Source organism: Capricornis sumatraensis, chromosome 7 (genome assembly GCF_032405125.1).
Source record: "Capricornis sumatraensis isolate serow.1 chromosome 7, serow.2, whole genome shotgun sequence".
Classification (NCBI taxonomy): domain Eukaryota; kingdom Metazoa; phylum Chordata; class Mammalia; order Artiodactyla; family Bovidae; genus Capricornis; species Capricornis sumatraensis.
The window spans coordinates 96,288,640-96,306,046 of record NC_091075.1 but is presented as its reverse complement, the minus strand read 5'-3'; positions in this window follow the sequence as shown (position 1 = coordinate 96,306,046).

The following is a 17,407-nucleotide window of genomic DNA, read 5'->3' as shown; positions in this document are numbered from 1 at the left end:
TGATATTTGAAAGGAATAATTAATATATTCAGTGGTAAAGGAGATTAAAAATGAATCAAAGATAATTAAAGTTTTTAAATCTAAGTGATGTGGCTTTTTTAATCTGAGAAGTAAAAAGCAAAGGGAAAAAAGGAAAGATATATCCATTTGAATGCAGAGTTCCAAAGAATAACAAAAAGAGATAAAAAAGCCTTCCTCAGTGATCAATGCAAAGAAATAGAGGAAAACCATAGAATGGGAAAGACTAGAGATCTCTTCAAGAAAATTAGAATAACCAAGGGAACATTTCATGCAAAGATGGGTTCAATAAAGGACAGAAATGGTAGGGACTTAACAGAAGCAGAAGATATTAAGAAGGAGTAGCAAGAATACACAGAAGAACTGTACAAAAAAGATCCTCATGACCCAGATAATCATGATGGTGTGATCACTCACCTAGAGCCAGACATCCTGAAATGTGAAGTCAAGTGGGCCTTAGGAAGCATCACTACGAACAAAGCTAGTGGAAGTGATGGAATTCCAGTTGAGCTATTTCAAATTCTGAAAGATGATACTGTGAAAGTGCTACACTCAATATGCCAGCAAATTTGGAAAACTCAGCAGTGGCCACAGGACTGGAAAAGGTCAGTTTTCATTCCAATCCCAAAGAAAAGCAATGCCAAGGAATAATCAAACTACCACACAATTGCACTCATCTCATACACTAGCAAAATAATGCTCAAAATCCTCTAAGCCCGGCTTCAACAGTACATGGACCATGTTCAAGCTGGATTTAGAAAAGGCAGAGAAACCAGGGATCAAATTGCCAACATCTGTTGGATCATCAAAAATGCAAGAGAGTTCCAGAAAAACATCTACTGTTTTATTGACTATGCCAAAGCCTTTGACTGTGTGGATCACAATAAACTGTGGAAAATTCTTCAAGAGATGGGAATACTACCAGACCACCTGACCTGCTTCCTGAGAAATCTGTATGCAGGTCAAGAAGCAACAGTTAGAACTGGACATGGAACAACAGACTGGTTCCAAATCAGGAAAGGAGTCTGTCAAGGCTGCATATTGTCACTCTGCTTATTTAACTTATATGCAGAGTACATCGTGAGAAATGCTGGAATGGATGAAGCACAAGCTGGAATCAAGACTGCTGGGAGAAATATCAACAATCTCAGATATGCAGATGACACCACCCCTTATGGCAGAAAGTGAAGAAGAACTAAAGAGCCTCTTGATGAAAGTGAAAGAGGAGAGTGAAAAGGTTGGCTTAAAGCTCAACATTCAGAAAACTAAGATCATGGCATCTGTCCCATCACTTCATGGCAAAGATGAGGAAACAATGGAAACAGGGACAGACTTTAGTTTGGGGGGCTCCAAAATCACTGCAGATGGTGACTGCAGCCATGAAATTAAAAGACACTTGCTTCTTGGAAGAATAATTATGACCAACCTAGACAGCATATTCAAAAACAGACATTACTTTGCCAACAAAGGTCCATTTAGTCAAAGCTTTGGTTTTTCCAGTGGTAATACATGGATGTGAGAGCTGGACTATAAAGAAAGCTGAGCGCCAAATTGATGCTTTAAAACTGTGCTGTTGGAGAAGACTCTTGAGAGTCAACCAGGAGATCCAACCAGTCCATCCTAGAGGAAAACAGTCCTGAATATTCATTGGAAGGACTGATGCTAAAGCTGAAACTCCAATATTTTGGCCACCTGATGTAAACAACGAACTCACTTGAAAAGACCCTAATGCTGGGAATGATTGAAGGCGGGAGAAGAAGGGGACGACAGAGGATGAGATGGTTGGATGGCATCACTGACTCAATGGACATGAGTTTGAGTAAGTTCCAGGAGTTGGTGATGGATAGGGAAGCCTGGTGCACCACAGTCCATGGGGTTGCAAAGAGTGGGACACAACTGAGCAACTGAACTGAACTGATGTGGTGATGGTTTACTCTCTAAAGCCACATCTGACTCTTGTGACCCCATGGACTGTAACCCACCAGGCTCCTGTGTCCATAGGATTATCCAGGCAGGAATACTGGAATGGGTTCCCATTTCCTTCTCCAGGGGATTTTCCCAATCCCGGGATCCAACCTGGGTTTCCTGTATTGCAGGTGGTCTCCTGCATGGCAGGCAGATTTTTTACCAACTGAGCCACCAGTCCAGACCTAGGTGATGTGGTAGTATTATAAACTCAAAAAAATTAATTTAGGGGAAAAATCCAATTAGAATAGAAATGTCTAACTGGAGATGCAAGTTCATACTTCAGTTGGTAGTAAAATGACCCTAGTAATCACTTACTAAATGATTGTCCACAAATGAGCAAATAAACAAAATCAGAAGATAGATACACTTTAGAGACAAGATTATAGAATTATCTAAATACAATAAAACCTGAAGTAAGAGAATAATGGGATTTCTAAGAAATTTCAGGTAGAAAAGAAAAAAAAAAAAGACAATGGTAGGTTACATGCCAATAATATGGACATAACATAGGTGATATTTTCTGAAAACAATGTTTACAGAATTAGATGTCAACAATAAAACCTGAGACCATTTATTTCTATATGTCTTAATTATCAAGTCTGAGAACAATGTTCACATGACATGACTCTACTATCTGTTCTGAAAAATTGTTGACCAGGGAAATAAAGATATAAACCAAAAAACAACTCTGCTGCTGCTAAGTCACTTCAGTCGTGTCCGACCCTGTGCGACCCCACAGATGGCAGCCCACCAGGCTCCCCCATCCCTGGGATTCTCTAGGCAAGAACACTGCAGTAGGTTGCCATTTCCTTCTCCAATGCATGAAAGTGAAAAGTGAAAGTGAAGTCGTTTAGTCGTGTCCGACTCTTAGCGACCCCATGGACTGCAGCTTACCAGGCTCCTCCATCCATGGGATTTTCCAGGCAAGAGTACTGGAGTGGGGTGCCATTGCCTTCTCCGAAAAACAACTCTACAGTTAAGGAAATTCCTACAAATCAATTTATCCTGGCAAATAGTTAGCTGATCTGGGCAAATATCTTTTGTATCATTTTAGCAGAATATTTATGCAAGCGAACAGCTTACCCATCAAACAATAATTTATTTAAAAAGACTCTCTTCATGACTCTCACCACATTGTGTCCCCAATATTGAACCATTATGTTGTGAAGTTTGCCCAACTCCAACAAATTTCCTACCTTAAACCACTTAAAACCAGAATTAAAAGCCCTATACAAATCTTCCACTGATTTTCCCCTTTTTTATTCAGTACAAAGGTTATCACAAAGTGGTGTTCTTCTTTATTGCAGTAGGTCATATAAACTTTACTTTGTTTTATCATCAGGTTTTCTGGTGGACTTCTGGGGAGTTGACAATTGACAAATATAAAACCAGAAGTCCCACTTCTAAAACTTCAGGAAAGAAGTCCTGGAAATTTCAGGAAGAAAGTTAACAGTTTATACAAATCATGATGTAAAGAGGAAATTCACACCTAAACTGCTGAATATGTATGAACACACAATATACGGAATACAGCTAAACCATTGAGCTGGAAAATACATAGCCTCAAATAGTTATGTTGAAAAGTAAAAAGAACTACAAATAATCCCCAGAAAAGCAAAGAGATTAATGACAATTTAAGCATAAATTAATGAATTATAAAATAAAAACAGAATGAATAATATATCCCAAAGCTAATCCTTAGGGGGAAAAGTAAAATGAATACCCAGTAAGAATCACAAAAATTTACAAGGATTGTCCTAGAATAAACACCACCAAATTCAATTAAAATGAACAGAAACAGTAAAAAAAAAAATCAAAGATTATGAAATTCCAAACTTTTTTCCGCATAAAGCAAGCTAAGATGGATATTCAAGTTACAATCATTGGCCATTTATTATGTGAAAAGAAGAGCGACTTAGAGGGTTAAAAGAGCAACTTAGAAGGTTAAACCAACAGCTACAGAAGAAAGCTCAGAGGAAGCAGGACTGGGCCCTAATCAAGGAATGGGGAAATGTGCTCACATACTTTCACAATGGACCTAGATTTCTATGTGCATAATACCTGCCATATTTTTTTGAACAGGAGTGTCTATTATAGTCATCTATTACCTATATTACCACTGTACATGAGATGTATGGTTGGCAGATAACCTCATCTCTTTAGTTCACAAATCTTCAGATCAAGAGGAACTTTAGTAAAGGAATTGTATCAAATGAACAATATCTGAAAAACCTTGTGCTGTGCTTAGTTGCTCAGTCATGTCCGACTCTTTGCGACTCCATGGACTGTAGCCTACCAGCCTCCTCTGTCCAATGGATTCTCCAGGCAAGAATACTGGAGTGGGCTGCTATACCCTCCTCCAGGGGATCTTCTCAACCCAGGGATGGAACCCAGGTCTCCCGCATTGCAGGTGGATCCTTCACCAGCTGAGCCACCAGGGAAGCCCCTGAAAAACCTTACCTACACCTGAACTAGTTATAAACCCTCCATAATTAAAACAATAGAATTGCATTTTAACACTACTAAAACTAAACAGTATCATGTATATAACTTTTCAAAACAGCCAAGCAAACTGTATACACTGTTTGGGAATACATGTATATGTAGTAAAAATATAAAACTTGGTGGCAATGATTTATCATGTCTGAAGAGGAGAGGAAGAAATGAATGAAGGAGGGATCTTAACTATCTGGAATATTTTATGGCTTTAAAACATAGCAATCTGTGGCAGTTATAGCAAAATGTTGACATCTATTTCATTATTTGGGGAACTTTAAGTATTTTATAGTTTAAAGGTAACATTTTGAAAAGGAGAAAGAGAAGAAAAGATGAAGAAGGAGAAGCAAAACAAAAGAAATAAATAAATGCAATCATCATCAAGAACACAAACTGCTAAAGCTTTGTTTTTTAACAACTTTCCCTAGAACTACAAGTTCATTAGGTATATTTTCTTGTTTTCACATCTTCATACACAACTTTATTAAATCTTTTGTCACCACATAACACAGACTGCCATCCCAAAAATAGCTTTCTCACAGGAAAGCTATACCAATGTCATATATTTCAGACTTATGACAGTATCTCCCTTGGGTAATTTTTGTGTCTGTCAGAAAAGGCTAGAATACACTGCAGTAACCAACAAAATGTATATGGCTTATCACATGAAAGTCTATTTCATGTTCAAGGAGGTTCAGCAAAAGCTCTGTTCATCACAGACTCTCAAGGACCCAGAATGACAGAGATTTAAGTTTGACAGACACATTTTAGATTTCTGCCACAGGGAATAAGTAACACGGCAAACCATGCATAGGTTCTTGAGATTTTCACAAGGAAATGACACATATCGCTAGCCTAGAGCAAGTTATTGGTATGCCTATTATCAAAGGGACATTATCTTTCCATGCGTGGAGAAAGAAGAGAGAAATATTTGGTGACTGGCAATAATAATGTCTACATTATCTGAAGAGAAGGACAAAATTAAATGTTTACTTCTTTTATTATTGCAATTTTGTGAATGAAAACAAATTATATAAATATGAAAGATGTGAAACGGCAAAAACAATACTGAATTTCTCCACTATAAGACACTCATTATTAACTTGAATTGTCAAATCAAATCACAAGTTCAGGGCTTCGCTGGTGGTCTAATAGTTAAGAGTCCACCTTGCAATTCAGGAGACACTGGTCCGATCCCTGGTCCGGGAAGATCCCACATGCCACAGAGCGACTAAGCCCACGTTCCTTAACTACTGAGACCCCACTCTACAGCCCGAGAGCCTCAATAATGAGCCCACACACTGCTACTACTGTGGCCTGTGCACAGCACGGGCACAGTAGCGTCCTAGAGTCTGTGCCCCACAACACAGAAGCCACTGGAATGAGAAGCCTGCACACTGAGCTAGAGAGGAGCCCCCACTTGTTGCAACTAGAGAAAGCCTGTGGACAGCAACAAAGACCCACCCAGCATAGCCCCAAAAGACTAAATAAATAAAATTTTTTAAAAAGTTAAAGTTACAACATATTTATAAAAATTTTAAAATCACAAGTTCAGAACAATTAAAAAAAAACATAATCTCAAGGGTTTTTTTAAAATTATTAATATAGCCTCACATCTCTCCCTAAAACATAATGATAATCAATGATGTGGAATAAAATATATCAAATCATTTATTGAACAAAGATGAGGTATATTGTTTCTATATAATTCTTTCAAATACTTGTTATTTAGAATACCTCAGATAGTATATTATGATTTACAAAGCATTCAATCAGTAACTTGATTATAAGTATATAGGCATATTCTTTAGTGTTTTCATAAATAATAAACTGTACAGGGTAGTAATTGCTTATATATCTCTTTTATCTATTTATGTAATGATTATAACTCACAGACAAAGCTATATGCAACTAACTAATCTCAAATTTTTGAAGGCTCCTCATTGTGTCATTTTTAATAGATACTAGTGGCAATAAATTCTTATTTGAGCTATTGCACTTTAAAACAATAGGCATACTACAGCTGCAGACAGTAAACAAATACTTATTTTAAAATCTTACATTACTATATTTTATTAACTCTTATTTGAAATATATCTTAAAATTCTAACAAATAGAGATTAAAAAGCAAGATGTGTATCTTAAATTTGAAAAGATTTTATAAGAAAACATGTTTAAGCCAGGAAATATTTCAAGCAATAGTGCTTAAATTTCTTCAAAAACAACAATGACAAAATATGAATATTGGTGGTAAAGAACCCACCTGTCAATGCAGGAGACATAAGAGACACAAGTTCAATCCCTGTAGGAGGGCATGGCAACCCACTCCAGTAGTCTTGCCTGGTGAATCCCATGGACAGAGGAGCCTGGTAGGCTATAGTCTAGAGGGTTGCAAAGAGTAGGACGTAACTGAAGAGACTTAGCACGCATGCACACATTATATATCTAACCAGCAGGTGGAGAAGAAATAAAATATCTATACCTTTTTAAACAGTCTCTTTATAAAATTTACATCAAATGAAGTACGCAGGTTTAGAAATCTTAGTGAATTGGCCTCTTTTCATCTGTTGTAATTAAGAATAAAGTGGAGAAAGATAAACATGGACTTTTTAGTCATTATCCCTAGGGCCTTGAAGTTAGTTCTCAGGACAAGCAAATTAAAGGCCCTGCCCACAAGAACTTTATATGTAGATGAGTAAATGAGGCTTGAAAATGCAACCAAGTATAAAAGTAAGAATAACATGCTGCTTAGAAATATATTTGATAACAAATAGAAAAAACAAGATGATTAAAGATATTAGACTGTATGAACCTAAGAAAACAAAGTGGGGACATTGGCAATTAATTTGAATTCTAAACTCTATTCTGAGTAACTAAATTCAAATAATCTTCTATTTCAATTTCTAGCTTTTTATTCTAACTTCTTTTTGGAAAGAATTATAATTTAAATTTTACTGATTGCATAGAATTAACTGAGTTATAAATATGAAATTTAAAAGGACACATGATATTTAAGTAATCAATTTTGAGAGGATTGGATGAATACATTGTATTTATATCTATCTCTAGTGCATTACAAAGTTTATGAAATGGCAGGGGAAATAAGAATAAATAAAAAATTTCTGGAAAACAATAAAAGATGCCAAAACAGAAATACTGAATATTTTGAAGATGGAAAAAAGACATTCTTGAATTTACAGAGATATAGCACCATAGAACACCATCATTTATGACAATGCTGTAGAAGGTAAGTGGTTATGGAGTGATAGGGTCAGAAAACACTCTACATATAATATTTTAAAACTGGATAGAGAACATTTAAATATGCCATACAGAATTCAAAAGCAGACAGAGAAGAAAGAGAGTTGAGCCTTTTAAAAACTGCAACTTAAAGGAAAATGAGTTTTATTTTATGACTTAAAAAAAAAGTCTTGTCTACCCCAACAGCTACAGAATATGACGTAGGGAAAAACTATAGACACACAGAGTAAAAGTGCCAGACACCAGAGTTCAGTGCAGGCAAAGCAGCTGAAAATGTAAAGGGAAAATCAGACTCTAAGAGAATCAAAGAAATAGATCAAACGCTGTCCAAATACCTGGCTGACAATATGGTGAAAAATACAGAAAGAGACCAAAGAAAAATAACCTCTTGAAAGGTAAAACTATACAGAATCCATGTCTAATGCTTTTCCCAGCTAAGTACATTTCCCAACTATGCGTAATTTGGCCACAGAAAGCTTTAAGTGTCAGAGTACAAAGCTCAAAGATGGCAAAGCATCTTAAAAAGGAATCCATAAAATTAGCTAGATGAGTTCCATAGGAGACATTTACATGACTTAAAAAGAGAACCAGTGAACTTAAAATAGATCAATAAAAATTCTCCAAGCCAAAGAACAGAGGAAAAAAGAACAAGACCTCTGAAATAGTCTAACATGTGCATATTTGGAATTCCAGAAAGAAAGGAGAGAGACAAAGAGGCAGAAAAAAAATGGAAAAAAAAATTAAGTAGAAATTTACAAATTTTGTAGAAAATATTAATTTATAGATTCAGAAAGGTCAACAAATATCAATCAAGATAAATAAAAAGATATATATACCTAGACACAGAGACAAACTGCTATGAGCAAAAGATAAAGAGACAGTCTGTAAAAAAAAGTCAGAGCAAAACACTTCAGGAGGTATGGAAAAAGTGGACATACCACAAAAGTTGATGATTGACTTCTCATGAGAAACCATGAAAATCAGAAGACACTGGGACAGCATGTTCAAAGCACTAAAGGATAAAACATTATTTACAGCAAAGCTATACTTCAAAAGTGAAAGCAAATTAAGAACATTTTTAAGATTAAAAATTAGAGAAGCTGTCAGGAATAGATATGTAGTATTGCTGTTGATGTTCAGTGGCTAAGTTCTGTCTGACTCTTTGTGACCGCATGGAGTGCAGCGTGCCAGGCTTCTTATCCTTCACTATCTCCTGGAGTTTGCTCAAACCAAGTCCATTGAGTCAGTGATGCCATCCAACCATCTCATTCTTTGTCACCCCCTTCTCCTCCTGCCGTCAATCTTTCTCAGCATCAGGGTCTTTGTGAATGAGTCAGCTCTCTGCATCAGGTGGTCCAAGTATTGAAGCCTCAGCATTAGTCCGTCCAATGAATATTCAAGGTTGATTCCCTTTTGGATTGACTGGTTTGATCTCCTTGATGTCCAAGGGGCTCTCAAGGGTCTTCTCCAGCACCACAGTTTGAAAACATCAATTCTTTGGCACTCAGTCTTCTCTATGGTCCAACTCTCACATCCGTACATGACTACTGGAAAAATCATAGCTTTGACAATATGGACCTTTGTTGGCAAAGTGATGCCTCTGCTTTTTTATTCACTGTCTAGGTTTGCCATAGCTTTTCTTCCAAAAAGCAAGTGGCTTTTAATTTCATGGCTGCAGTTACCATCCACAGTGATTTTGGAGCTCAAGAAAATAAAATCTGTCATTGTTTACATTATTCCCCCATCTATTTGCCATGAAGTGATGGGACTGGATGCCATGACCTTAGTCTTTTGAATGTTGAGTTATAAGCCAGTTTTTTCACTCTCCTCTTTCACCTTCATCAAGAGGCTCTTTAGTTCCTCTCCGCTTTCTGTCATTAAAGTGGTATCATGTGCATATCTGAGGTTGTTGATATTTCTCCTGGCAGTCTTGATTCTAGCTTGTGATTCATCCAACCCAGCATTTTGAAGATGTGTTCTGCATAGTAATAAAATAAGCAGGGTGACAATATACAGCCTTGACATACTCCTTTCCCTGTTTGGAACCACTCCGTTGTTCCCTGTCCAGTTCTAACTGTTGCTTCTTGACCTGCACACAGGTTTGAGGAGGCAGGTAAGATGGTCTGGTATTCCCATCTCTTGAAGAATTTTTCACAGTTTGTTGTGATCCACACAGTCAAAGCTTTAGTGTGGTCAATGAAGCAGAAGTAGATGTTTTTCTGGAATTCTCTTGCTTATTCTATGATCCAATGGATGCTGGCAATTTGATCTCTGGTTCCCAAGAAAGTGTTTTAGCTGAGGGAAACAGATCCCCACTGTTTCTGCCCTGTTGCAAACTGGGTACCTTTCACATCTTAGGTGAACATGATAACCACTACAGTATGGAAACACACATGTAGTTTAGGAAATGCTAAGTGGAGTTCTTCAGTCTGAAACTAAATGACACTAGATGACAACTCATATACAGGGAAGAATGAAGACTCTTACAAATAGTAAAAGTATGGGTAAATATAAAACTATTATTTTTTCTTTACTTTCTGTAAGCTATATGAGTATATACGGTAAAAAAGTACTACATGTTATTTATTGCTTTATGGACTAAATAGACATATGCATGACAAGTCTTAAGAAGAGGGAGAAAATGGAAATACGTACTGTTATAAGGCTCCTGTATTTTATAAGCAGTAATTTAAAATTATTTCTAAGCAGACTGACTAGGTATAAGCTATATTTTTAACATTTTAGCAACCACTAAAAAATGCAGATATAAATAACAGAGATATGAAATAGCATTTTGAAATTCATTTCATTGATTTTAAAAGGCAAAAAAAATGAAAGAAACAAAACTTCAATAAGAAACATTTTAGGTAGACAGTAAAAATCAGATCTCAGTGCAATTGTATCAATAATTACATGAACTATAAAAGACTTGAATCAATAGTTAAAGACTGCCACCTGGATATAAATGAACTTTTGTATTCTTTGTATGTCATTCTTTGTGTGTCTTCTGCATACAAAACCTTAAAAAGAAAACACAGATACTGAAAGTGAGAGCTGTCAAATGTTTATTTGTAAACAACAAAAACAACTGAATATTGATATAATATGAAATAAACAAAGACAAGTGGTAGTTTTAGAGATAGAAAAGGATATTTCACCATTATAAAAGTCAGTGTATAAAAAGATAAAATAATTATAAATATACTTGACTCAATAAAAGGGTTTCAAAATATATGAACAAAACATGGAAGAAAAAATAAAAAAAGACAAATCTACAATTTTGGCTGGGGACTTTAACACACATTTCCCAGAAAACAGAATAACCAGCGAAACCATCTATAATAATGTAGATCTGAACAACACTGTCAATTATCTTAACCTACATGACATTTAAAGAAAACTATAATGCTACAACTTCAGAATACATAGTCTTCTCAAAGCACATGGAAAAATAACCAGGATGGACCATACACCCAGCCATAAAACTAATCTCAGTACAGCTTAAAAGATGGAAATCTTTTTTCTTTGGCCAAAGTTTAAATTTAAAAATCAGCAAAAATAAGACATCTAGAAGTCCCAAGTATTTTGAAGTTAAATATCTTCCTTCTAAATAATTTTCAAGGAAGAAATTATTATGGACATTAGAAAATGTTTTGTAGTGGATAACACTGAATGCAACAAATCAGTATTTGAGAAATCCAGTGAAAACAGTGCTCAGAGAGAAATTTACAGTATAACATGCTTAAGCATTAGAAAAGACAAAAGGTTTAGATCAAATTTTATATCAAACCAAAGATGTCATTGCACTAAATAGTAAGGAAAAAAGGAATTTAACCCAAAGTGATGAATTTAGGGAATAATTAAGAATAGAAGTGACTTATATATAAAACAAAATTAGAGAAATATCAATGAAGCTGATCTTTGAAAAGATCAATAAATTGAATAATGCTATCCAGATTTATCAGGAAAAAGCAATGACATTCAAATTAACACTATTAAAAATAAAAATGGGTCATCACTAAATACTTTATCAATATTAAAAGGATTATGAGGGAAATTTAAGGTTAACTTTATCTTTAAAAATTCAACTTAGATAAAATGGACACATAGTTTGAAAGACACTATCAAAATTCACTCAAGAATAAATAGGTAACCTGAAACACCTCAATCTATGAAAATCTGAATACGCTTTCTACAACAAAAGCAACAGGCGAATGTACATTTACACCTTCTTGGTAGAATTTTACCTAACACTTAAGAAAAACAAACAAATACATACAAATTCTTCCAGAAAATAGAAGGGTGGGTAGGGGGAGTACATTTTCCAATTCATTAAAACACATTATTTAAAAAAATATAAATATTCTTCATGAAAACAGATGTAGGAATACTTTTAAAAATTTAGCAAATCAAATCTGAAATCTGAAATATATAAAATGAATAATATATCACGACTAAAAGTGGGATTTATCCCAAGAAAAAAGATTGGTTTAGCGTTTTAAAATCTATTAATATAAGTTAATATATTACCAGGTTTAAAATAGGATGAATAAAAAGCATTTGGTAAAAGCGAACACCTATTCATGATTAAAAACTCTTGTCCAACTACAAAAAGAAGGTATAAGGGGCATCTACAAAAACCCACAGCCAATGCCAAAGTTATCTCTCCCAAGAATCAGGATCAAGGCAAAAATATTTGCTCTTATAAATTCTATTCAATATTGTTTTAGAGGTGCTAATTATTTCAATAAGGAAAGGCATAAAAGAAATATGAACTGGAAAAAAGAAAATAAAATTTTTCCCGTTTCATCATCAACATAGAAACATGATCGTCAACGTAGAGAAAATCTTAAGGAATGTACAAAAAGCTATTTACTGGTATTAAAATTAAAAATAAAATGAATATCAAACTTGAGAATGCCATGAGCAGACAAAACTATTTAAGCCATGTAAGGAAAACTAAATCTTGCTTATTTCATGAATGCAGGTAAAATTTAATTTAGGGTTGTTTCTTGTAAATGTCTCTGATAGTCCAAAGAAACTTAAGCCATCTTCCTAAAAATGGAATAAGACAATCATTTTAACTGGTCCCTTGTTGTATGGAATCCCACATTGTAATAACCAATCATATACGGAAAACAACTTCCTCATTTTCTCTCTATAAGCCATCCTATAACTTCATGCCTTTGAGCTATGTGTCAATTTTTGCTCCCATTTCTAGAACTATGATACGCATAATAAACACTTACTAAATACAATTTGATTTGGTGGGTTTTAATTTTGCTATTTCTGGATTTTTGTCACAAATAAGGTTGTAAGATACAAATTCATCATGTAAAAATCATTGTATTTACATACAGTAGCAATGAACTATTATAAGACAAAATTTTTTTAAAGTATCCATTAAGAAATATGAAATACCTTGGGATAAATTTAACAAAATATGTGAAAGACCAAGCCCCTGAAAATTCTAAGACATTGCTAAGAGAAATTTTAAAAGGCCTAAATATTCTAGTTTTCAATCCAGTTTCCCAGAAGCTTGGAAGTCACCACTTAACAAAAAGTAACATGCTAAACAACCAATCAACAACTCTGCTTAGATCTATAAAAGAAGTGAGATCACAGGGTAAACAACTGCCACCCACATTGTAAAGACCAACAAGCAGATATAGACAATCATAACTTACAGGGACAGAACCCCATGAGCTGAAATGTCCGTAGGCGCCAAGGCTAGAGTAGGAAAAGCTAAAGTATCACTGACAAATTACTGGAGGCTCAGTTTGCGAGTTAAAAACTCCAGAGGACCCAGTCATTGGGAGTGGGGCACACTTTTGTGCATTTTACCTCTAGGAGTCCTACCAAGTTCTCAAAGAAAATACTGAAGAAAAATCCCTCTTGAGCTTCCAGCAAGGAGAGAGGAAATGGGAACCATTTTGAAGTCAGAGCTCTCTGCTCTTAACAAGACTTGTCTCAGGAGAAACAAGTAAACCAGAGTGTAATCACCTGGGGCTTTAACAGAGCCTAATTAATCTTGGGGAAATGAAATACTCAACCCCAGCCCACTCTAGCCTTCCTGTCTCACTGAGGTTTGGGGTTTCTTCTGAAGTAAGCATCAGAACCAATCTTGTATATGGCAGTGGTGTTGGAATAATCAGACTGAGATTTTTAAAACAACTATGATTAATACTCTATGGGTTCTAATGGATAAAGTAAGCAGCATACAAGAAGAGATGGGCAATGTAAGCAGAGAGATAGAAATTTGAAAAAGGAGCCAAAAGAAATGCTAGAGATCAAAAACATACTAAGAAAATGAAGAAAGTATTTGATGGGTTCTTTTAGCAAACTGAACATGTCTAAGGAAAGAATCTCTTATCGAGAATATTTCAATAAAAACTCCAAAATTGAAAAGTACAGTGAAAAAAAAGACAGACAGAATATCCACGAATAGAGAACTGCAAAATGTATAACCTACACACAAAGGGAATATAAGAAGGAAAAGAGGGAAAGGAACAGAAAAAAATATTTGAAGCAATAATGACTATTTCCCCAAATTAATATCAGATGCCAAACCACAGATCCAGAACACCCCACAAACAAACAAAAAACCTTACACATAGACATCATGTTTTCAAATAAGAGAAAAATGAAAGAAAGCAGAGTGGGGGAAATATCTTTGGAGAATCAAAAGCAAGAAGCAAGAAGAGAGCTGAAATACAAGCAAAAAGAGAGGTGAAATAGTTAAAAGTATTGAGAGAGAAAAAAAAGCAACAAACTACAATTCTGTACGCTGCAAAATTATCTTTTAAAAATGGAGGAAAAAAAAGACTTTCTCAGACAAACAAAAATTGAGGAAATCTGTTGCCAGTAGAGTTACTTTGCAAAAAAAAAAAAAAATGTTATTAATAGAAATTCTTTAGGGAAAAGAAAAATAATATAAATCAGAAACATGGAACTACATAAAGAAAGAGCATCAGACAAGGAATAAGTGAAGGTAAAACAAAATGTTAATTTCTTATTCTTAATTTAGCTAACAGACAACAGTTCATTCAAAACAAAATGGTAGCAATGTATTCTATTATGTACATCTATGTAAATAGATATATGTGTGTAAGTGAAGTGAATGAATGGTATAAAGGATGAAAGGGAGAAATTAAGATTATTTTATTATAAGGTATTCATAGTACCTGTGAGGTGGTATAGTTTTATTTGAAAGTGGAGTTGGATTAGTTATAAAAGTATATTGCCAGCATGAGTTTGCTGGATGAGAAGTCACCTGGTGTATACACTGCATTGAGACAAAGCCAGGAGAAGAGAGGATTTGGCTATGGACTCCACCAGAATTTTGCAAAGGCTGATGGGGGATGGGGGTGGGGCAAGATGTTCAAAGACTTGATTAGTATATTCTCTGGGGCCAGGGCTGAGAAAAAAATCTCATTTGGATGGGGTCCATGATGCCAGGGCCAAGGAGATAACTTATGTGTCTCTGAGACTGGTATTTAAGCAAACAAATACGTATATTGTGGTTGATGAAAGTCAGATTTTCTTAATGTACAAAAAGAAATTTATATATATGAAAAGGGAAAAGCTTAGAATAATCCTGTTATTTTAGATTGGAATTGAGGGTACCAGTGTAAATTCAAATTTCTTTTTTAAGACAAATAGAGATGAGAGATACAAAGATACAGAAATAGAGATAGATATTTATATATATGTATGTATGTATACAAACATACAGATCTATGTATATGTATATATGCATAAAAAAACATAAATATAAATATATTTCCTATGTATATTTCCTGAGAGGACCTAAAAGCAAAAATGGCCTATAGCAATGAACATACTTAGCACAGATTTTGGTTTCTAAATGCCACTCTTCACTAAAAAAAAACAGAATTCCTTAAGGAGTTGGCTGATTTTAGGACTTGGAGCAGAAAAAGACTATGATAATCCTGGAATATCTTGCCTTGCCAGAAAGCAGTGCTTTTTCAAAAAAAAAAAATAAAGAATGCATGTCAAGAAGACATTGGATCTGCCTGAAGGAACTCCCATGGACCAAATATGGAACAGAATAACAAATAATGAACATAAAAATTATAACCCTGTGAATAAAATGTATATCCTTGAGTTCATACTGATGTAACTACATGGTGATTAAATAAATGGGGAAGATCGAAAGATCTTGCTTAGAGTCAAATGTCCACTAACAATGTAGAAGGAAACCTGGAATTACAAAGTAATTATTTGGCAACTATGAAAAAATAATTGTTTCAGATAAGCATCATCAATAGATGCTAATGTTAATTTGGTAAGGAACAGGATACTCCTATGGTCTCAAACGTCTCTCCACAAACACTCATTAATTATTTATTTTTTAATAAGTACAAAATGCTTTTACAAAGGAAAAGCTTGGCAGAAAATACTTTAGTCAAGTAAAGTGTGCACCACCAGTAACGGGAAGTCTTAGCTGAGTGTACCTCTTGGTATTATAAACTGAAAATAATATAACATCATTCCTGTCATATTCCTGCTTATTATTCATAACTTAAATTTAATCATGAAAGACTTATCACACTAACCTAAATGAGGAAGATTCTACAAAGCAAGTGACCCATACTTTTCACACACGTCAAGGTCATAAAACACCAGAGAAGACTAAGGAACTGTTTCAGACAGGAGACTTAAAAAACATGAAAACTAACTGCAACGCGAGATTCTCAGTTGGATCTTGGACCTCTAAAGAATATAATCAAAACAAAGGTGAAATTTGAATCTGATCAGTGGATTAGATGGTGGAATTACACTAATGCTAATTTCCTGATTTTTGATGGTATATTTATACTGTGGTCATGTGGGGAAATGGCTTTGTTTTAAGGAAATACACACTGATATACTAAGAGACTATATCAGCAACAATTCCAAATGATCCAGAAATAAGTAGTAATAAGTATTATAGAAATGAGAGCGATATGATAAAATGTTAATATTTGTGGAAGTTGAGCTTGTGCTTTTCTTGCAACTTTTGTATAAGTTCAAAAATATTTCCAAATATGAAATTTTTAAAAGGACACAGTATGTACCGAATACATTGAAAAAATGCATTGTAAAAACATACAATCCAAATAAATGACCAGTCACAGAAAATAGAATAGGGTCTCATATACAGTTACCATGGTAATCAGAATGGTTGTATTCTCCAAGGTTTTTTTTTTTTTTTTTTTGGGGGGGGGGTGCGGACCAGAAATGAATACGCATGTGTGAAAAACTAAAGAATACAAATTATTACAAAGTGCCAGTAAGGAACACTGAGGTGTAAGCCTCTGATGATCTCTAGCCTAGTACCTCAGGAGAAGTAATTTACTTTCCTGAGCCTCAAGCTTAGTTACAAAGCAAAGGATTAAGCCATAAAGTCCTTATATTTCTAAAACTCTATGATTCAACTGCCCCGGTTAATCATTTAAATCAAATTACTGTGACCTAAATATCAACTACGTATTTGACTAAGCAAAAATCAGTGATAAAGCTTGTTGGACTACCATTTTCAGATGATCTTGAGTTTGATAACAGGGAAAAAAATTCAAAAAACACTTTCATCTGTAAGTATATATGTTTGGCTGTTTCAGATTTTTAAATTCACCATTTTTTAACATACCATTGAAGAATC